Source organism: Garra rufa, chromosome 1, assembly GCF_049309525.1.
Source record: "Garra rufa chromosome 1, GarRuf1.0, whole genome shotgun sequence".
Lineage (NCBI taxonomy): Eukaryota > Metazoa > Chordata > Actinopteri > Cypriniformes > Cyprinidae > Garra > Garra rufa.
This window is the reverse complement of record NC_133361.1, coordinates 101,650,736-101,666,329: the sequence shown is the minus strand read 5'-3', so window position 1 is coordinate 101,666,329 and position 15,594 is coordinate 101,650,736. Positions and strand designations below refer to the sequence as shown.

The 15,594-nt window shown below is 39.6% G+C and overlaps 15 non-coding genes across 15 annotated transcripts; all 15 read right to left on the bottom strand.

Moving 5' to 3' along the window:
• Positions 1-879: 879 nt before the first annotated feature.
• On the bottom strand, positions 880-998 carry LOC141293722 (5S ribosomal RNA). The gene has a single exon (XR_012340806.1). It is a non-coding gene; the product is annotated as a 5S ribosomal RNA (ribosomal RNA).
• Positions 999-1,799: 801 nt separating this feature from the next.
• Positions 1,800-1,918, bottom strand: LOC141311078 (5S ribosomal RNA). The gene has a single exon (XR_012348549.1). It is a non-coding gene; the product is annotated as a 5S ribosomal RNA (ribosomal RNA).
• An 801-nt stretch (positions 1,919-2,719) lies between these two features.
• Positions 2,720-2,838, bottom strand: LOC141293668 (5S ribosomal RNA). Its single transcript, XR_012340795.1, has one exon. It is a non-coding gene; the product is annotated as a 5S ribosomal RNA (ribosomal RNA).
• An 84-nt stretch (positions 2,839-2,922) lies between these two features.
• LOC141312206 (5S ribosomal RNA) lies at positions 2,923-3,041 on the bottom strand. Its single transcript, XR_012349210.1, has one exon. It is a non-coding gene; the product is annotated as a 5S ribosomal RNA (ribosomal RNA).
• Positions 3,042-3,825: 784 nt separating this feature from the next.
• LOC141293716 (5S ribosomal RNA) lies at positions 3,826-3,944 on the bottom strand. Its single transcript, XR_012340804.1, has one exon. It is a non-coding gene; the product is annotated as a 5S ribosomal RNA (ribosomal RNA).
• An 801-nt stretch (positions 3,945-4,745) lies between these two features.
• Positions 4,746-4,864, bottom strand: LOC141314495 (5S ribosomal RNA). The gene has a single exon (XR_012350131.1). It is a non-coding gene; the product is annotated as a 5S ribosomal RNA (ribosomal RNA).
• Positions 4,865-4,948: 84 nt separating this feature from the next.
• On the bottom strand, positions 4,949-5,067 carry LOC141293708 (5S ribosomal RNA). Its single transcript, XR_012340803.1, has one exon. It is a non-coding gene; the product is annotated as a 5S ribosomal RNA (ribosomal RNA).
• Positions 5,068-5,151: 84 nt separating this feature from the next.
• On the bottom strand, positions 5,152-5,270 carry LOC141317710 (5S ribosomal RNA). The gene has a single exon (XR_012352071.1). It is a non-coding gene; the product is annotated as a 5S ribosomal RNA (ribosomal RNA).
• Positions 5,271-6,071: 801 nt separating this feature from the next.
• On the bottom strand, positions 6,072-6,190 carry LOC141316985 (5S ribosomal RNA). Its single transcript, XR_012351672.1, has one exon. It is a non-coding gene; the product is annotated as a 5S ribosomal RNA (ribosomal RNA).
• An 84-nt stretch (positions 6,191-6,274) lies between these two features.
• On the bottom strand, positions 6,275-6,393 carry LOC141314484 (5S ribosomal RNA). Its single transcript, XR_012350130.1, has one exon. It is a non-coding gene; the product is annotated as a 5S ribosomal RNA (ribosomal RNA).
• An 800-nt stretch (positions 6,394-7,193) lies between these two features.
• Positions 7,194-7,312, bottom strand: LOC141319112 (5S ribosomal RNA). Its single transcript, XR_012353387.1, has one exon. It is a non-coding gene; the product is annotated as a 5S ribosomal RNA (ribosomal RNA).
• An 84-nt stretch (positions 7,313-7,396) lies between these two features.
• On the bottom strand, positions 7,397-7,515 carry LOC141318609 (5S ribosomal RNA). The gene has a single exon (XR_012352915.1). It is a non-coding gene; the product is annotated as a 5S ribosomal RNA (ribosomal RNA).
• Positions 7,516-8,316: 801 nt separating this feature from the next.
• On the bottom strand, positions 8,317-8,435 carry LOC141297360 (5S ribosomal RNA). The gene has a single exon (XR_012341371.1). It is a non-coding gene; the product is annotated as a 5S ribosomal RNA (ribosomal RNA).
• Positions 8,436-8,519: 84 nt separating this feature from the next.
• Positions 8,520-8,638, bottom strand: LOC141316016 (5S ribosomal RNA). The gene has a single exon (XR_012351186.1). It is a non-coding gene; the product is annotated as a 5S ribosomal RNA (ribosomal RNA).
• Positions 8,639-15,206: 6,568 nt separating this feature from the next.
• On the bottom strand, positions 15,207-15,325 carry LOC141293696 (5S ribosomal RNA). The gene has a single exon (XR_012340801.1). It is a non-coding gene; the product is annotated as a 5S ribosomal RNA (ribosomal RNA).
• Positions 15,326-15,594: the final 269 nt, after the last annotated feature.

Below are 15,594 nucleotides of genomic sequence, written 5' to 3'. Positions count from 1 at the left end.
GGCCATAACCGACGTTTTATTGGTGAGAGTGGTCGTACTCCCCACTCTTGTAGTTTGAAGAGTATCTTCTCATCCTCTAAGTATACTGGCAAGTTTATAAAAGACACCACCATGTCATTATTCATAACTTCCCTTGCATGCACCATCACTCCTTGTACTCTCACGCCATCCATTAGTTTATGCTTTGCCTCTTCATCCTTCATTGTGAGTTCATACATCCTTTCACCTCTCACTCTGCAGCCGATCACCTCTCCACACTCCTTCTTTACTCCCCTCAGCAAATCCATCATGGAAATCTTTTCTGTTCCCTCCACTTCCACCTCCAATGTCAGGTCTTTGCTATATTTTCCTTTTGTTCCTCCTTGCACTCCTTGGTTGTTTTCTTCTCTTTCTCTCTGCAGATCTCCTGTGACTTTGTTTGTTTTCTGCTGCTTTTGAATCACTACTTGGTTGTCTTTTCCACTTCTTTGATCGTCCTCTTCATTCTTCCCATTGCTACCTTTTATCATTGTTGTTTGCACTGTTTCTTTGTCTGCAGCCATGATGTGCATCTGCAGCATGCTTCAACCAGGAAGAGTCCAAAAAGTCCCCCACACAGCCTAAGCTGTTGGGGGAAGTGATCAGGGTTAACTCTGACTTTCCAACAACGAATTCCCAAAGTCCAAAATCAAAAAGAAAATTAAGTATTTCAGAAAAGAGATTGTCAAACAAATGGATTCAGAGAGTATCTCTGCACTGCAAACCTAGCACTACCTGCTGGCTCTCTAGCGCCCTCAGGGTGGTATGGCCATAAGCGAGGTCTGCTCCAAAAAGTGGGCTATTTAAAGATCAGCCTCCGTAAAATCCAGCATATTATATAAATAGTGAAGAAAAGGCAAAAGCTTACAGCACCTGGTATTCCCAGGCGGTCTCCCATCCAAGTACTAACCAGGCCCGACGCTGCTTAGCTTCCGAGATCAGACGAGATCGGGCGCTCTCAGCGCGGTATGGCCATAAGCGAGGGCTGCTCCAAAAAGTGGGCTATTTAAAGATCAGCCTCCGTAAAAGCCAGCATATTACATAAATAGTAAAGAAAAGGCAAAAGCTTACAGCACCTGGTATTCCCAGGCGGTCTCCCATAAAAGTGTAACACTCGGCCTTATCAGCCGAGTTACAAGACTAAAATGGGGTCAGATTTAATTGTGAGAGATGACTAGTGGTTAAAAGAATGAGACATAAAAGAAAATTGGTTTAAATAGATTTGGTGTATTTACAAGGTTCTCATAAAAGACTTTAAAACAACACGATAAAACTAGGTAAACTCTGTTAAAAGAATACAGTTCATTTGTCCATACCCTAAAAACAGGTAAACTCTGTTAAAAGAATACAGTTCATTTGTCCATACCCTAAAAACAGTCCAAGAACCCCAGTGTGTTGATAAGTCCAATGTGAGTGTCCACCAGTGTATATACAATCCACAGAAAGTGTAATCCAAAGTTTGCAGGTGGTGAATGGAAAGGTGAGCTCTAAAATTAGCAACTCCTCAATCCAACAGTTTGGTGACTGTCCTTTGTTTGTCATGCTGCTCTCTTATACAGTTGTACTTCCTGCTTCCTGTCATGTGTCTAGTCACATGACAGGCCAACCATCCATTTATTAAAGACACATACACTTAAAATGTTAAGAGTAATAAAATGGCCTAAAAAACATGTAAAACACTTAAAACTCTATAATACATTTAAATGATTGTAATAAATAGAGCGGTAAAACACGTCTTTCTAAAAGCCAGCATATTATATAAATAGTGAAGAAAAGGCAAAAGCTTACAGCACCTGGTATTCCCAGGCGGTCTCCCATCCAAGTACTAACCAGGCCCGACGCTGCTTAGCTTCCGAGATCAGACGAGATCGGGCGCTCTCAGCGCAGTATGGCCATAAGCGAGGGCTGCTCCAAAAAGTGGGCTATTTAAAGATCAGCCTCCGTAAAAGCCAGCATATTACATAAATAGTGAAGAAAAGGCAAAAGCTTACAGCACCTGGTATTCCCAGGCGGTCTCCCATAAAAGTGTAACAATCGGCCTTATCAGCCGAGTTACAAGACTAAAATGGGGTCAGATTTAACTGTGAGAGATGACTAGTGGTTAAAAGAATGAGACATAAAAGAAAATTGGTTTAAATAGATTTGGTGTATTTACAAGGTTCACATAAAAGACTTTAAAACAACACGATAAAACTAGGTAAACTCTGTTAAAAGAATACAGTTCATTTGTCCATACCCTAAAAACAGGTAAACTCTGTTAAAAGAATACAGTTCATTTGTCCATACCCTAAAAACAGTCCAAGAACCCCAGTGTGTTGATAAGTCCAATGTGAGTGTCCACCAGTGTATATACAATCCACAGAAAGTGTAATCCAAAGTTTGCAGGTGGTGAATGGAAAGGTGAGCTCTAAAATTAGCAACTCCTCAATCCAACAGTTTGGTGACTGTCCTTTGTTTGTCATGCTGCTCTCTTATACAGTTGTACTTCCTGCTTCCTGTCATGTGTCTAGTCACATGACAGGCCAACCATCCATTTATTAAAGACACATACACTTAAAATGTTAAGAGTAATAAAATGGCCTAAAAAACATGTAAAACACTTAAAACTCTATAATACATTTAAATGATTGTAATAAATAGAGCGGTAAAACACGTCTTTCTAAAAGCCAGCATATTATATAAATATTGAAGAAAAGGTAAAAGCTTACAGCACCTGGTATTCCCAGGCGGTCTCCCATCCAAGTACTAACCAGGCCCTACGCTGCTTAGCTTCCGAGATCAGACGAGATCGGGCGCTCTCAGCGCGGTATGGCCATAAGCGAGGGCTGCTCCAAAAAGTGGGCTATTTAAAGATCAGCCTCCGTAAAAGCCAGCATATTATATAAATAGTGAATAAAAGGCAAAAGCTTACAGCACCTGGTATTCCCAGGCGGTCTCCCATCCAAGTACTAACCAGGCCCGACGCTGCTTAGCTTTCGAGATCAGACGAGATCGGGCGCTCTCAGCGCGGTATGGCCATAAGCGAGGGCTGCTCCAAAAAGTGGGCTATTTAAAGATCAGCCTCCGTAAAAGCCAGCATATTATATAAATAGTGAAGAAAAGGCAAAAGCTTACAGCACCTGGTATTCCCAGGCGGTCTCCCATAAAAGTGTAACAATCGGCCTTATCAGCCGAGTTACAAGACTAAAATGGGGTCAGATTTAACTGTGAGAGATGACTAGTGGTTAAAAGAATGAGACATAAAAGAAAATTGGTTTAAATAGATTTGGTGTAATTACAAGGTTCACATAAAAGACTTTAAAACAACACGATAAAACTAGGTAAACTCTGTTAAAAGAATACAGTTCATTTGTCCATACCCTAAAAACAGGTAAACTCTGTTAAAAGAATACAGTTCATTTGTCCATACCCTAAAAACAGTCCAAGAACCCCAGTGTGTTGATAAGTCCAATGTGAGTGTCCACCAGTGTATATACAATCCACAGAAAGTGTAATCCAAAGTTTGCAGGTGGTGAATGGAAAGGTGAGCTCTAAAATTAGCAAATCCTCAATCCAACAGTTTGGTGACTGTCCTTTGTTTGTCATGCTGCTCTCTTATACAGTTGTACTTCCTGCTTCCTGTCATGTGTCTAGTCACATGACAGGCCAACCATCCATTTATTAAAGACACATACACTTAAAATGTTAAGAGTAATAAAATGGCCTAAAAAACATGTAAAACACTTAAAACTCTATAATACATTTAAATGATTGTAATAAATAGAGCGGTAAAACACGTCTTTATATAAATAGTGAAGAAAAGGCAAAAGCTTACAGCACCTGGTATTCCCAGGCGGTCTCCCATCCAAGTACTAACCAGGCCCGACGCTGCTTAGCTTCCGAGATCAGACGAGATCGGGCGCTCTCAGCGCGGTATGGCCATAAGCGAGGGCTGCTCCAAAAAGTGGGCTATTTAAAGATCAGCCTCCGTAAAAGCCAGCATATTACATAAATAGTAAAGAAAAGGCAAAAGCTTACAGCACCTGGTATTCCCAGGCGGTCTCCCATAAAAGTGTTACAATCGGCCTTATCAGCCGAGTTACAAGACTAAAATGGGGTCAGATTTAACTGTGAGAGATGACTAGTGGTTAAAAGAATGAGACATAAAAGAAAATTGGTTTAAATAGATTTGGTGTATTTACAAGGTTCACATAAAAGACTTTAAAACAACACGATAAAACTAGGTAAACTCTGTTAAAAGAATACAGTTCATTTGTCCATACCCTAAAAACAGGTAAACTCTGTTAAAAGAATAAAGTTCATTTTTCCATACCCTAAAAACAGTCCAAGAACCCCAGTGTGTTGATAAGTCCAATGTGAGTGTCCACCAGTGTATATACAATCCACAGAAAGTGTAATCCAAAGTTTGCAGGTGGTGAATGGAAAGGTGAGCTCTAAAATTAGCAACTCCTCAATCCAACAGTTTGGTGACTGTCCTTTGTTTGTCATGCTGCTCTCTTATACAGTTGTACTTCCTGCTTCCTGTCATGTGTCTAGTCACATGACAGGCCGACCATCCATTTATTAAAGACACATACACTTAAAATGTTAAGAGTAATAAAATGGCCTAAAAAACATGTAAAACACTTAAAACTCTATAATACATTTAAATGATTGTAATAAATAGAGCGGTAAAACACGTCTTTCTAAAAGCCAGCATATTATATAAATAGTGAAGAAAAGGCAAAAGCTTACAGCACCTGGTATTCCCAGGCGGTCTCCCATCCAAGTACTAAGCAGGCCCGACGCTGCTTAGCTTCCGAGATCAGACGAGATCGGGCGCTCTCAGCGTGGTATGGCCATAAGCGAGGGCTGCTCCAAAAAGTGGGCTATTTAAAGATCAGCCTCCGTAAAAGCCAGCATATTATATAAATAGTGAAGAAAAGGCAAAAGCTTACAGCACCTGGTATTCCCAGGCGGTCTCCCATCCAAGTACTAACCAGGCCCGACGCTGCTTAGCTTCCGAGATCAGACGAGATCGGGCGCTCTCAGCGCGGTATGGCCATAAGCGAGGGCTGCTCCAAAAAGTGGGCTATTTAAAGATCAGCCTCCGTAAAAGCCAGCATATTATATAAATAGTGAAGAAAAGGCAAAAGCTTACAGCACCTGGTATTCCAAGGCGGTCTCCCATCCAAGTACTAACCAGGCCCGACGCTGCTTAGCTTCCGAGATCAGACGAGATCGGGCACTCTCAGCGCGGTATGGCCATAAGCGAGGGCTGCTCCAAAAAGTGGGCTATTTAAAGATCAGCCTCCGTAAAAGCCAGCATATTACATAAATAGTAAAGAAAAGGCAAAAGCTTACAGCACCTGGTATTCCCAGGCGGTCTCCCATAAAAGTGTAACACTCGGCCTTATCAGCCGAGTTACAAGACTAAAATGGGGTCAGATTTAACTGTGAGAGATGACTAGTGGTTAAAAGAATGAGACATAAAAGAAAATTGGTTTAAATAGATTTGGTGTATTTACAAGGTTCACATAAAAGACTTTAAAACAACACGATAAAACTAGGTAAACTCTGTTAAAAGAATACAGTTCATTTGTCCATACCCTAAAAACAGGTAAACTCTGTTAAAAGAATACAGTTCATTTGTCCATACCCTAAAAACAGTCCAAGAACCCCAGTGTGTTGATAAGTCCAATGTGAGTGTCCACCAGTGTATATACAATCCACAGAAAGTGTAATCCAAAGTTTGCAGGTGGTGAATGGAAAGGTGAGCTCTAAAATTAGCAACTCCTCAATCCAACAGTTTGGTGACTGTCCTTTGTTTGTCATGCTGCTCTCTTATACAGTTGTACTTCCTGCTTCCTGTCATGTGTCTAGTCACATGACAGGCCAACCATCCATTTATTAAAGACACATACACTTAAAATGTTAAGAGTAATAAAATGGCCTAAAAAACATGTAAAACACTTAAAACTCTATAATACATTTAAATGATTGTAATAAATAGAGCGGTAAAACACGTCTTTCTAAAAGCCAGCATATTATATAAATAGTGAAGAAAAGGCAAAAGCTTACAGCACCTGGTATTCCCAGGCGGTCTCCCATCCAAGTACTAACCAGGCCCGACGCTGCTTAGCTTCCGAGATCAGACGAGATCGGGCGCTCTCAGCGCGGTATGGCCATAAATGAGGGCTACTCCAAAAAGTGGGCTATTTAAAGATCAGCCTCCGTAAAAGCCAGCATATTATATAAATAGTGAAGAAAAGGCAAAAGCTTACAGCACCTGGTATTCCCAGGCGGTCTCCCATCCAAGTACTAAGCAGGCCCGACGCTGCTTAGCTTCCGAGATCAGACGAGATCGGGCGCTCTCAGCGTGGTATGGCCATAAGCGAGGGCTGCTCCAAAAAGTGGGCTATTTAAAGATCAGCCTCCGTAAAAGCCAGCATATTATATAAATAGTGAAGAAAAGGCAAAAGCTTACAGCACCTGGTATTCCCAGGCGGTCTCCCATAAAAGTGTAACAATCTGCCTTATCAGCCGAGTTACAAGACTAAAATGGGGTCAGATTTAACTGTGAGAGATGACTAGTGGTTAAAAGAATGAGACATAAAAGAAAATTGGTTTAAATAGATTTGGTGTATTTACAAGGTTCACATAAAAGACTTTAAAACAACACGATAAAACTAGGTAAACTCTGTTAAAAGAATACAGTTCATTTGTCCATACCCTAAAAACAGGTAAACTCTGTTAAAAGAATACAGTTCATTTGTCCATACCCTAAAAACAGTCCAAGAACCCCAGTGTGTTGATAAGTCCAATGTGAGTGTCCACCAGTGTATATACAATCCACAGAAAGTGTAATCCAAAGTTTGCAGGTGGTGAATGGAAAGGTGAGCTCTAAAATTAGCAACTCCTCAATCCAACAGTTTGGTGACTGTCCTTTGTTTGTCATGCTGCTCTCTTATACAGTTGTACTTCCTGCTTCCTGTCATGTGTCTAGTCACATGACAGGCCAACCATCCATTTATTAAAGACACATACACTTAAAATGTTAAGAGTAATAAAATGGCCTAAAAACATGTAAAACACTTAAAACTCTATAATACATTTAAATGATTGTAATAAATAGAGCAGTAAAACACGTCTTTCTAAAAGCCAGCATATTATATAAATAGTGAAGAAAAGGCAAAAGCTTACAGCACCTGGTATTCCCAGGCGGTCTCCCATCCAAGTACTAACCAGGCCCGACGCTGCATAGCTTCCGAGATCAGACGAGATTGGGCGCTCTCAGCGCGGTATGGCCATAAGCGAGGGCTGCTCCAAAAAGTGGGCTATTTAAAGATCAGCCTCCGTAAAAGCCAGCATATTATATAAATAGTGAAGAAAAGGCAAAAGCTTACAGCACCTGGTATTCCCAGGCGGTCTCCCATCCAAGTACTAACCAGGCCCGACGCTGCTTAGCTTCCGAGATCAGACGAGATGGGGCGCTCTCAGCGCGGTATGGCCATAAGCGAGGGCTGCTCCAAAAAGTGGGCTATTTAAAGATCAGCCTCCGTAAAAGCCAGCATATTACATAAATAGTAAAGAAAAGGCAAAAGCTTACAGCACCTGGTATTCCCAGGCGGTCTCCCATAAAAGTGTAACACTCGGCCTTATCAGCCGAGTTACAAGACTAAAATGGGGTCAGATTTAACTGTGAGAGATGACTAGTGGTTAAAAGAATGAGACATAAAAGAAAATTGGTTTAAATAGATTTGGTGTATTTACAAGGTTCACATAAAAGACTTTAAAACAACACGATAAAACTAGGTAAACTCTGTTAAAAGAATACAGTTCATTTGTCCATACCCTAAAAACAGGTAAACTCTGTTAAAAGAATACAGTTCATTTGTCCATACCCTAAAAACAGTCCAAGAACCCCAGTGTGTTGATAAGTCCAATGTGAGTGTCCACCAGTGTATATACAATCCACAGAAAGTGTAATCCAAAGTTTGCAGGTGGTGAATGGAAAGGTGAGCTCTAAAATTAGCAACTCCTCAATCCAACAGTTTGGTGACTGTCCTTTGTTTGTCATGCTGCTCTCTTATACAGTTGTACTTCCTGCTTCCTGTCATGTGTCTAGTCACATGACAGGCCAACCATCCATTTATTAAAGACACATACACTTAAAATGTTAAGAGTAATAAAATGGCCTAAAAAACATGTAAAACACTTAAAACTCTATAATACATTTAAATGATTGTAATAAATAGAGCGGTAAAACACGTCTTTCTAAAAGCCAGCATATTATATAAATAGTGAAGAAAAGGCAAAAGCTTACAGCACCTGGTATTCCCAGGCGGTCTCCCATCCAAGTACTAACCAGGCCCTACGCTGCTTAGCTTCCGAGATCAGACGAGACCGGGCGCTCTCAGCGCGGTATGGCCATAAGCGAGGGCTGCTCCAAAAAGTGGGCTATTTAAAGATCAGCCTCCGTAAAAGCCAGCATATTATATAAATAGTGAAGAAAAGGCAAAAGCTTACAGCACCTGGTATTCCCAGGCGGTCTCCCATCCAAGTACTAACTAGGCCCGACGCTGCTTAGCTTCCGAGATCAGACGAGATCGGGCGCTCTCAGCGCGGTATGGCCATAAGCGAGGGCTGCTCCAAAAAGTGGGCTATTTAAAGATCAGCCTCCGTAAAAGCCAGCATATTATATAAATAGTGAAGAAAAGGCAAAAGCTTACAGCACCTGGTATTCCCAGGCGGTCTCCCATAAAAGTGTAACAATCGGCCTTATCAGCCGAGTTACAAGACTAAAATGGGGTCAGATTTAACTGTGAGAGATGACTAGTGGTTAAAAGAATGAGACATAAAAGAAAATTGGTTTAAATAGATTTGGTGTATTTACAAGGTTCACATAAAAGACTTTAAAACAACACGATAAAACTAGGTTAACTCTGTTAAAAGAATACAGTTCATTTGTCCATACCCTAAAAACAGGTAAACTCTGTTAAAAGAATACAGTTCATTTGTCCATACCCTAAAAACAGTCCAAGAACCCCAGTGTGTTGATAAGTCCAATGTGAGTGTCCACCAGTGTATATACAATCCACAGAAAGTGTAATCCAAAGTTTGCAGGTGGTGAATGGAAAGGTGAGCTCTAAAATTAGCAACTCCTCAATCCAACAGTTTGGTGACTGTCCTTTGTTTGTCATGCTGCTCTCTTATACAGTTGTACTTCCTGCTTCCTGTCATGTGTCTAGTCACATGACAGGCCAACCATCCATTTATTAAAGACACATACACTTAAAATGTTAAGAGTAATAAAATGGCCTAAAAAACATGTAAAACACTTAAAACTCTATAATACATTTAAATGATTGTAATAAATAGAGCGGTAAAACACGTCTTTCTAAAAGCCAGCATATTATATAAATAGTGAAGAAAAGGCAAAAGCTTACAGCACCTGGTATTCCCAGGCGGTCTCCCATCCAAGTACTAACCAGGCCCGACGCTGCATAGCTTCCGAGATCAGACGAGATCGGGCGCTCTCTTTTTTTTTTTTTTTTATCTTTTTTTTTTTTTCAATTCACAAATTTTCAATTACAGTTTTCCATCACATTCACACTCACTCAACACAATTTGTTACATTCATATGAGTCATCTTTCAATTGACATCCATTATTTTGCACAAAAAAAGGAAAATACAGATACATAAATGAAATATACAAGAGATATGTCTACTACCCTTCTCAAATCAGATGATTGCTTCCTACCAATTAAAGCAGATTTTCCCACCCACATCTTGATATATGAACTTATTTGTGTCTATAAAAAATTCTTTTGCCTTTTTCTCTCCAAACTTACAAATCAACTCCACATCTCTTTGTGTTATTAACTTAAATATATCTTTAACTTTCATCGTCCTACCCTCAAAATGTGCATAGTTCCTTCTTAGAACCACTGCTAGTCTAGCATGACTTAAAAGAAAATTAATTAGACAGATATCCCTTTTTTTCCTTTTCCCAACAATTCCAAACAAAAATATTTTCCCCCATTCCTCCTCTGACTTCACTTGCACACCCCAGTTTTCTATTAATATACTTTTAAGAAAATCAAAGAAACCAACCAAAGCTTCACATCTCAGAAAATAATGTAAAAAACTCTCATGGCCATTATCACACACATCACACATCACATTGACATCATTGTTTATTTTATTTAACACCACATTCGTGTAAATTCTATTATGTCTTATCAGAAAGTCATTGTTCTCACAATCAATACTGTTGTATTTTATATTTAGGTTTGACCAGATTTTTTTCACATCCAGATCCTCAAACACTTTCTTCCACACTTTTTCTGCCGCTGGTTCTTTTATAACATCACCGATTAATCTCCTGTATACATTCTTTACACTCATATTCTTAATTTTGTACTTTTCACCATTATCATGCACATACATCTCTGGCATACATTGCTCTTCTTTAGAGACACATTCACTTTTAATCACCTTAGTCCATTGCAAGGGTATGCTTGTTTTAATTTTGTCATATATTGTATTCACTTTCTCTCTATTCTCCATTCCATCTAAATCACACACAGAATCATAAATGCAGTTATCTCTAAGAAATCCTGGAATAACTTCGTACATTATATCCTTTACTTGTTTTATGCCCCCTTCTATAAATTTATGTTCATACAATGTTTTATTTTTATACTTAATTTTTTCATTCAGAAATAGTGGCAGATTTTTAATCACATTTATATCTTCACACTCATACTCTAATTTGGGTAGGAAATGCCTCCATGCCTCTAAAACCTCCCGATATATTTCTGGTATTCCTCCCGTCATTGATTGCTTGAAGCCCATGTACCAACCATTATCTCCTATTCCTCCCACGTCATCAACATACTTTCTTAAGAACTCCTTCCATCCATAATCCCATCTCCCTCCCATATATTTTATTACCGTTTTTATTCTCATTGCGGCTCTTTTTGTTTCTAAGTCCATCAAGTTTAAACCCCCTTCCCATCTCTTACCCACCAATGTTTTCTGTGCAATTTTCACCCCTTTGCCGCCCCATATAAAATCACCTACAATTTTATTCAATTCATTCAACACCCACCCTGGCATTTCCATTACACTCATCACATACACACATACTGACAATAACAGGCTATTTACCACTATTACTTTCCCATTTAATTTCAATTTTCTCCCTTTCCATGCTGCACATACTGTTCTTATTTTGTTAATCACCCCGGTCCAAGTCACATCTCTTGCCTCTTTGCTTTGCACCCCTAAATATACCCCTAATACTTTCACATATCTTTCCTCCACTCTTAACCCTACCTCTACTCTCTCTACCTCCCCTATATACATTAGTTCTGATTTCTCCATATTTATTTTTGCCCCTGATGCCTTCCCATACCTCTTCACTATCTCTAAAACTCTTTTTACACTGTTTCCTTCTCTCACTGTGATTGTAGTATCATCTGCATATTGGTTTATAGTACACATCCCTCCATATGGCAACTCAATGCCCACTACTCTTTTATCTCTCTTAATTAAAGTAGCTAGAGGCTCTACTGAAATGGCATACAATAATGCATACAGGGGACATCCCTGTCTTACTGATCTTCCTACATCGAACTTGTCTGTTAGCACTCCATTTATTTTTATGCAACTTTTTGCTTTTTCATATAGTCTTCTTATCCATCCTATCACTTTCACCCCAAATCCAAACTTCTCTAATACCCTAAATAAATATTTGTGTTCCACTCTATCAAAAGCTTTATTCCAATCAATCCCTAATACTATCCCTCCCTTCTCATCTCGTTTCATATGCTCCATAACATCCCTAACGGTCCCTATCGTGTCCGCTATATCCCTGCCTGGTATACTGTAACTCTGTGTTGGTTGAACTATACTTCCTATCACTCTTTTCACTCTATTCGCTAAAACTTTAGTCAGTATTTTATAATCCACATTTAATAGACTGATTGGTCTATAGTTCTCCATATCTAATCTATTTCCCTTCTTATACACTAAAGCTATCACTCCCTCCACCATTCTATCTTGCACTACTCCTGTTCTTTCTATCCCCTTAAAAACTTCAACTAGAATTGGTGCTACCCCTTCCTTATATGTTTTATACCATTCAATACCGATCCCATCACTCCCCGGACTTTTTCCATTTTTCAACCCCCCTATTGCCTCTTTCACCTCCTCTTCCTCTATATCCTTATCACACCATTCCCTATCTTCCTCACTTAGAATATTCCCTACACTTTCTAATACTTCCTCTATGATTTTCTCATCTGCTCCTCCCCTCTTGTATAAATCTTCATAGAATTCTTGCACTCTCTCCAAAATCTCTACGTAGTCTTTTGTTGTTTTGCCTTCCTTTGTATTTATTTCGTTTATATATGTTTTACTTTGTCTCCTTTTCTCTAGCCCTAAGAAATACCCTGTACATTTCTCACCTTCTAATGCATATTTTGCCCTACTTCTTAGAATTGCTCCTCTACATTTCTCCCTCTCAAATTTCTCCAGTGCTATCTTAGCCTCTATATATTTTTCCATACTATATCCTTCTTCATCTTCAGCCTTGTTTAATTCTTCCCTCAATCTTTCTTTCAGCAACTCTTCTTCCTTCTTCATCTTTTCCCATCTTTTCTTACTATATTTTATACTGATGAACTTAATCTGGTCTTTCATTTTCTCCCATCTTTCCCCTATTCTGTCATCTAATCCTCCCTCTCTTTTATACTCATCTATCTTCTCATTTTCTCTATTTATTAGATCCTTCATCTGTATCTCATATTCTTCCTCTCCAATGTATCCTGCATTCAATATCCACATCCCTCCTCCTACCTCCTCACTCCCTATCTTAATTCTGAACCTAACACCATCATGATCACTTAAACTATTTCCTTGATGCCTTGTCCCATCTATGTATCTAATGATTTCCTCCTTAACTAACACTAAATCTATTCTACTCTGTTTTAATATACCTTCTTTTAATTGCCTCCTAGTAAATTCTCTTTTTTCTGGATTTTCATACCTCCACACATCTATTAACCCCTTCTCTCTCATTATCTCCATCAACATTCCCCTAGATTTCTCCCATCTAAATTTTACGCCCTTGCCCACATCTAATCTGCTACATTTTATATTAAAATCCCCCACTACAATACATTTCCCCACAACTAATTCTTTTAATTCTTCCAATATTTCCCTCCTATCTACTTCTATATTCGGAACGTATATATTTATTAATCTAAAATCTATATCTCTATATGTAAATTCAACTACCAAGATCCTTCCCCTCTGATCTTTATATACCTCCCTTATACCTTTGACACTATCTTTTTTAAAAAGTACTGCCACACCTCTTGCATTTTTTGCTCCATTATTATAATAAATATCCCCTCTCCACTCCTCTCTCATCTCTCTCACTTTATCCTCTTCCCAATTTGTCTCCTGTATACAAATTATATCACTCCTATATGTAAATAATAACTCTTTCATCTTGCTTTTATTCCTTAACCCATTTATATTTATTGAAGTTACAGTGGCCATGAGAGTAGCTAAAGAAAACTAAATAAAATTGAAAAACAAAACCACATATAATTAAATAAGGCATCAAATACCTGCCCGTGGTTCCTTGATCTGTTCACTCTGTTCTCCGTCCGTCTCAGACTTCCTCTTTGCACTGAGTCTTTTAATCTTTGCTTTCAGTCCATCTTTTTGTCCCCCATTCCTATTTTCTTCACCTTTACTTTCTTTCAGTTCCTGTTCCATCTCTTTCTTTTCATCCTCTTTACCTTTTCCTTTCACTTTACTTTCACCTTTGTCTTCCTCGCTCTGTTCCGACTGTTCCATCTCCTCCTCCTCGCCATCCTTTTCACCCTTGCTCCCAATTCTGTCTCGCCGCTCCATTTTGCTTCTTTTTTCACCAGCCTCAGCTCCATCTTTACCTCCCCCGCTCACAACACCAGCCACTTCCACCTCTTGTTCCTCTGTCAGATCACTGTACCTCCTTTCATCATCTTCTTGTCCAACTACTCGCTCTCTCTCTAATCGCATCCATTCTTCACAATCTCTTGCATAATGTCCTCCTCCACCACATTTGAAGCACTTTAATTCAGGGCACTCTCTGAATATGTGCCCTGGCTTGATACAAAGTCTGCAAACACGTACTTGTCTATCATGGATGACGCGAAAATATTCGGTGCCTCTCAGAGTCTCAAACTTTGTGGAGTATGGAAGTGAACATACCTGTTCCGTAAAACGAACCTTTAAGAACCGGGTTCCATCAGCTATATCCGTTCCAGGCCATAACCGACGTTTTATTGGTGAGAGTGGTCGTACTCCCCACTCTTGTAGTTTGAAGAGTATCTTCTCATCCTCTAAGTATACTGGCAAGTTTATAAAAGACACCACCATGTCATTATTCATAACTTCCCTTGCATGCACCATCACTCCTTGTACTCTCACGCCATCCATTAGTTTATGCTTTGCCTCTTCATCCTTCATTGTGAGTTCATACATCCTTTCACCTCTCACTCTGCAGCCGATCACCTCTCCACACTCCTTCTTTACTCCCCTCAGCAAATCCATCATGGAAATCTTTTCTGTTCCCTCCACTTCCACCTCCAATGTCAGGTCTTTGCTATATTTTCCTTTTGTTCCTCCTTGCACTCCTTGGTTGTTTTCTTCTCTTTCTCTCTGCAGATCTCCTGTGACTTTGTTTGTTTTCTGCTGCTTTTGAATCACTACTTGGTTGTCTTTTCCACTTCTTTGATCGTCCTCTTCATTCTTCCCATTGCTACCTTTTATCATTGTTGTTTGCACTGTTTCTTTGTCTGCAGCCATGATGTGCATCTGCAGCATGCTTCAACCAGGAAGAGTCCAAAAAGTCCCCCACACAGCCTAAGCTGTTGGGGGAAGTGATCAGGGTTAACTCTGACTTTCCAACAACGAATTCCCAAAGTCCAAAATCAAAAAGAAAATTAAGTATTTCAGAAAAGAGATTGTCAAACAAATGGATTCAGAGAGTATCTCTGCACTGCAAACCTAGCACTACCTGCTGGCTCTCTAGCGCCCTCAGGGTGGTATGGCCATAAGCGAGGTCTGCTCCAAAAAGTGGGCTATTTAAAGATCAGCCTCCGTAAAATCCAGCATATTATATAAATAGTGAAGAAAAGGCAAAAGCTTACAGCACCTGGTATTCCCAGGCGGTCTCCCATCCAAGTACTAACCAGGCCCGACGCTGCTTAGCTTCCGAGATCAGACGAGATCGGGCGCTCTCAGCGCGGTATGGCCATAAGCGAGGGCTGCTCCAAAAAGTGGGCTATTTAAAGATCAGCCTCCGTAAAAGCCAGCATATTACATAAATAGTAAAGAAAAGGCAAAAGCTTACAGCACCTGGTATTCCCAGGCGGTCTCCCATAAAAGTGTAACACTCGGCCTTATCAGCCGAGTTACAAGACTAAAATGGGGTCAGATTTAACTGTGAGAGATGACTAGTGGTTAAAAGAATGAGACATAAAAGAAAATTGGTTTAAATAGATTTGGTGTATTTACAAGGTTCTCATAAA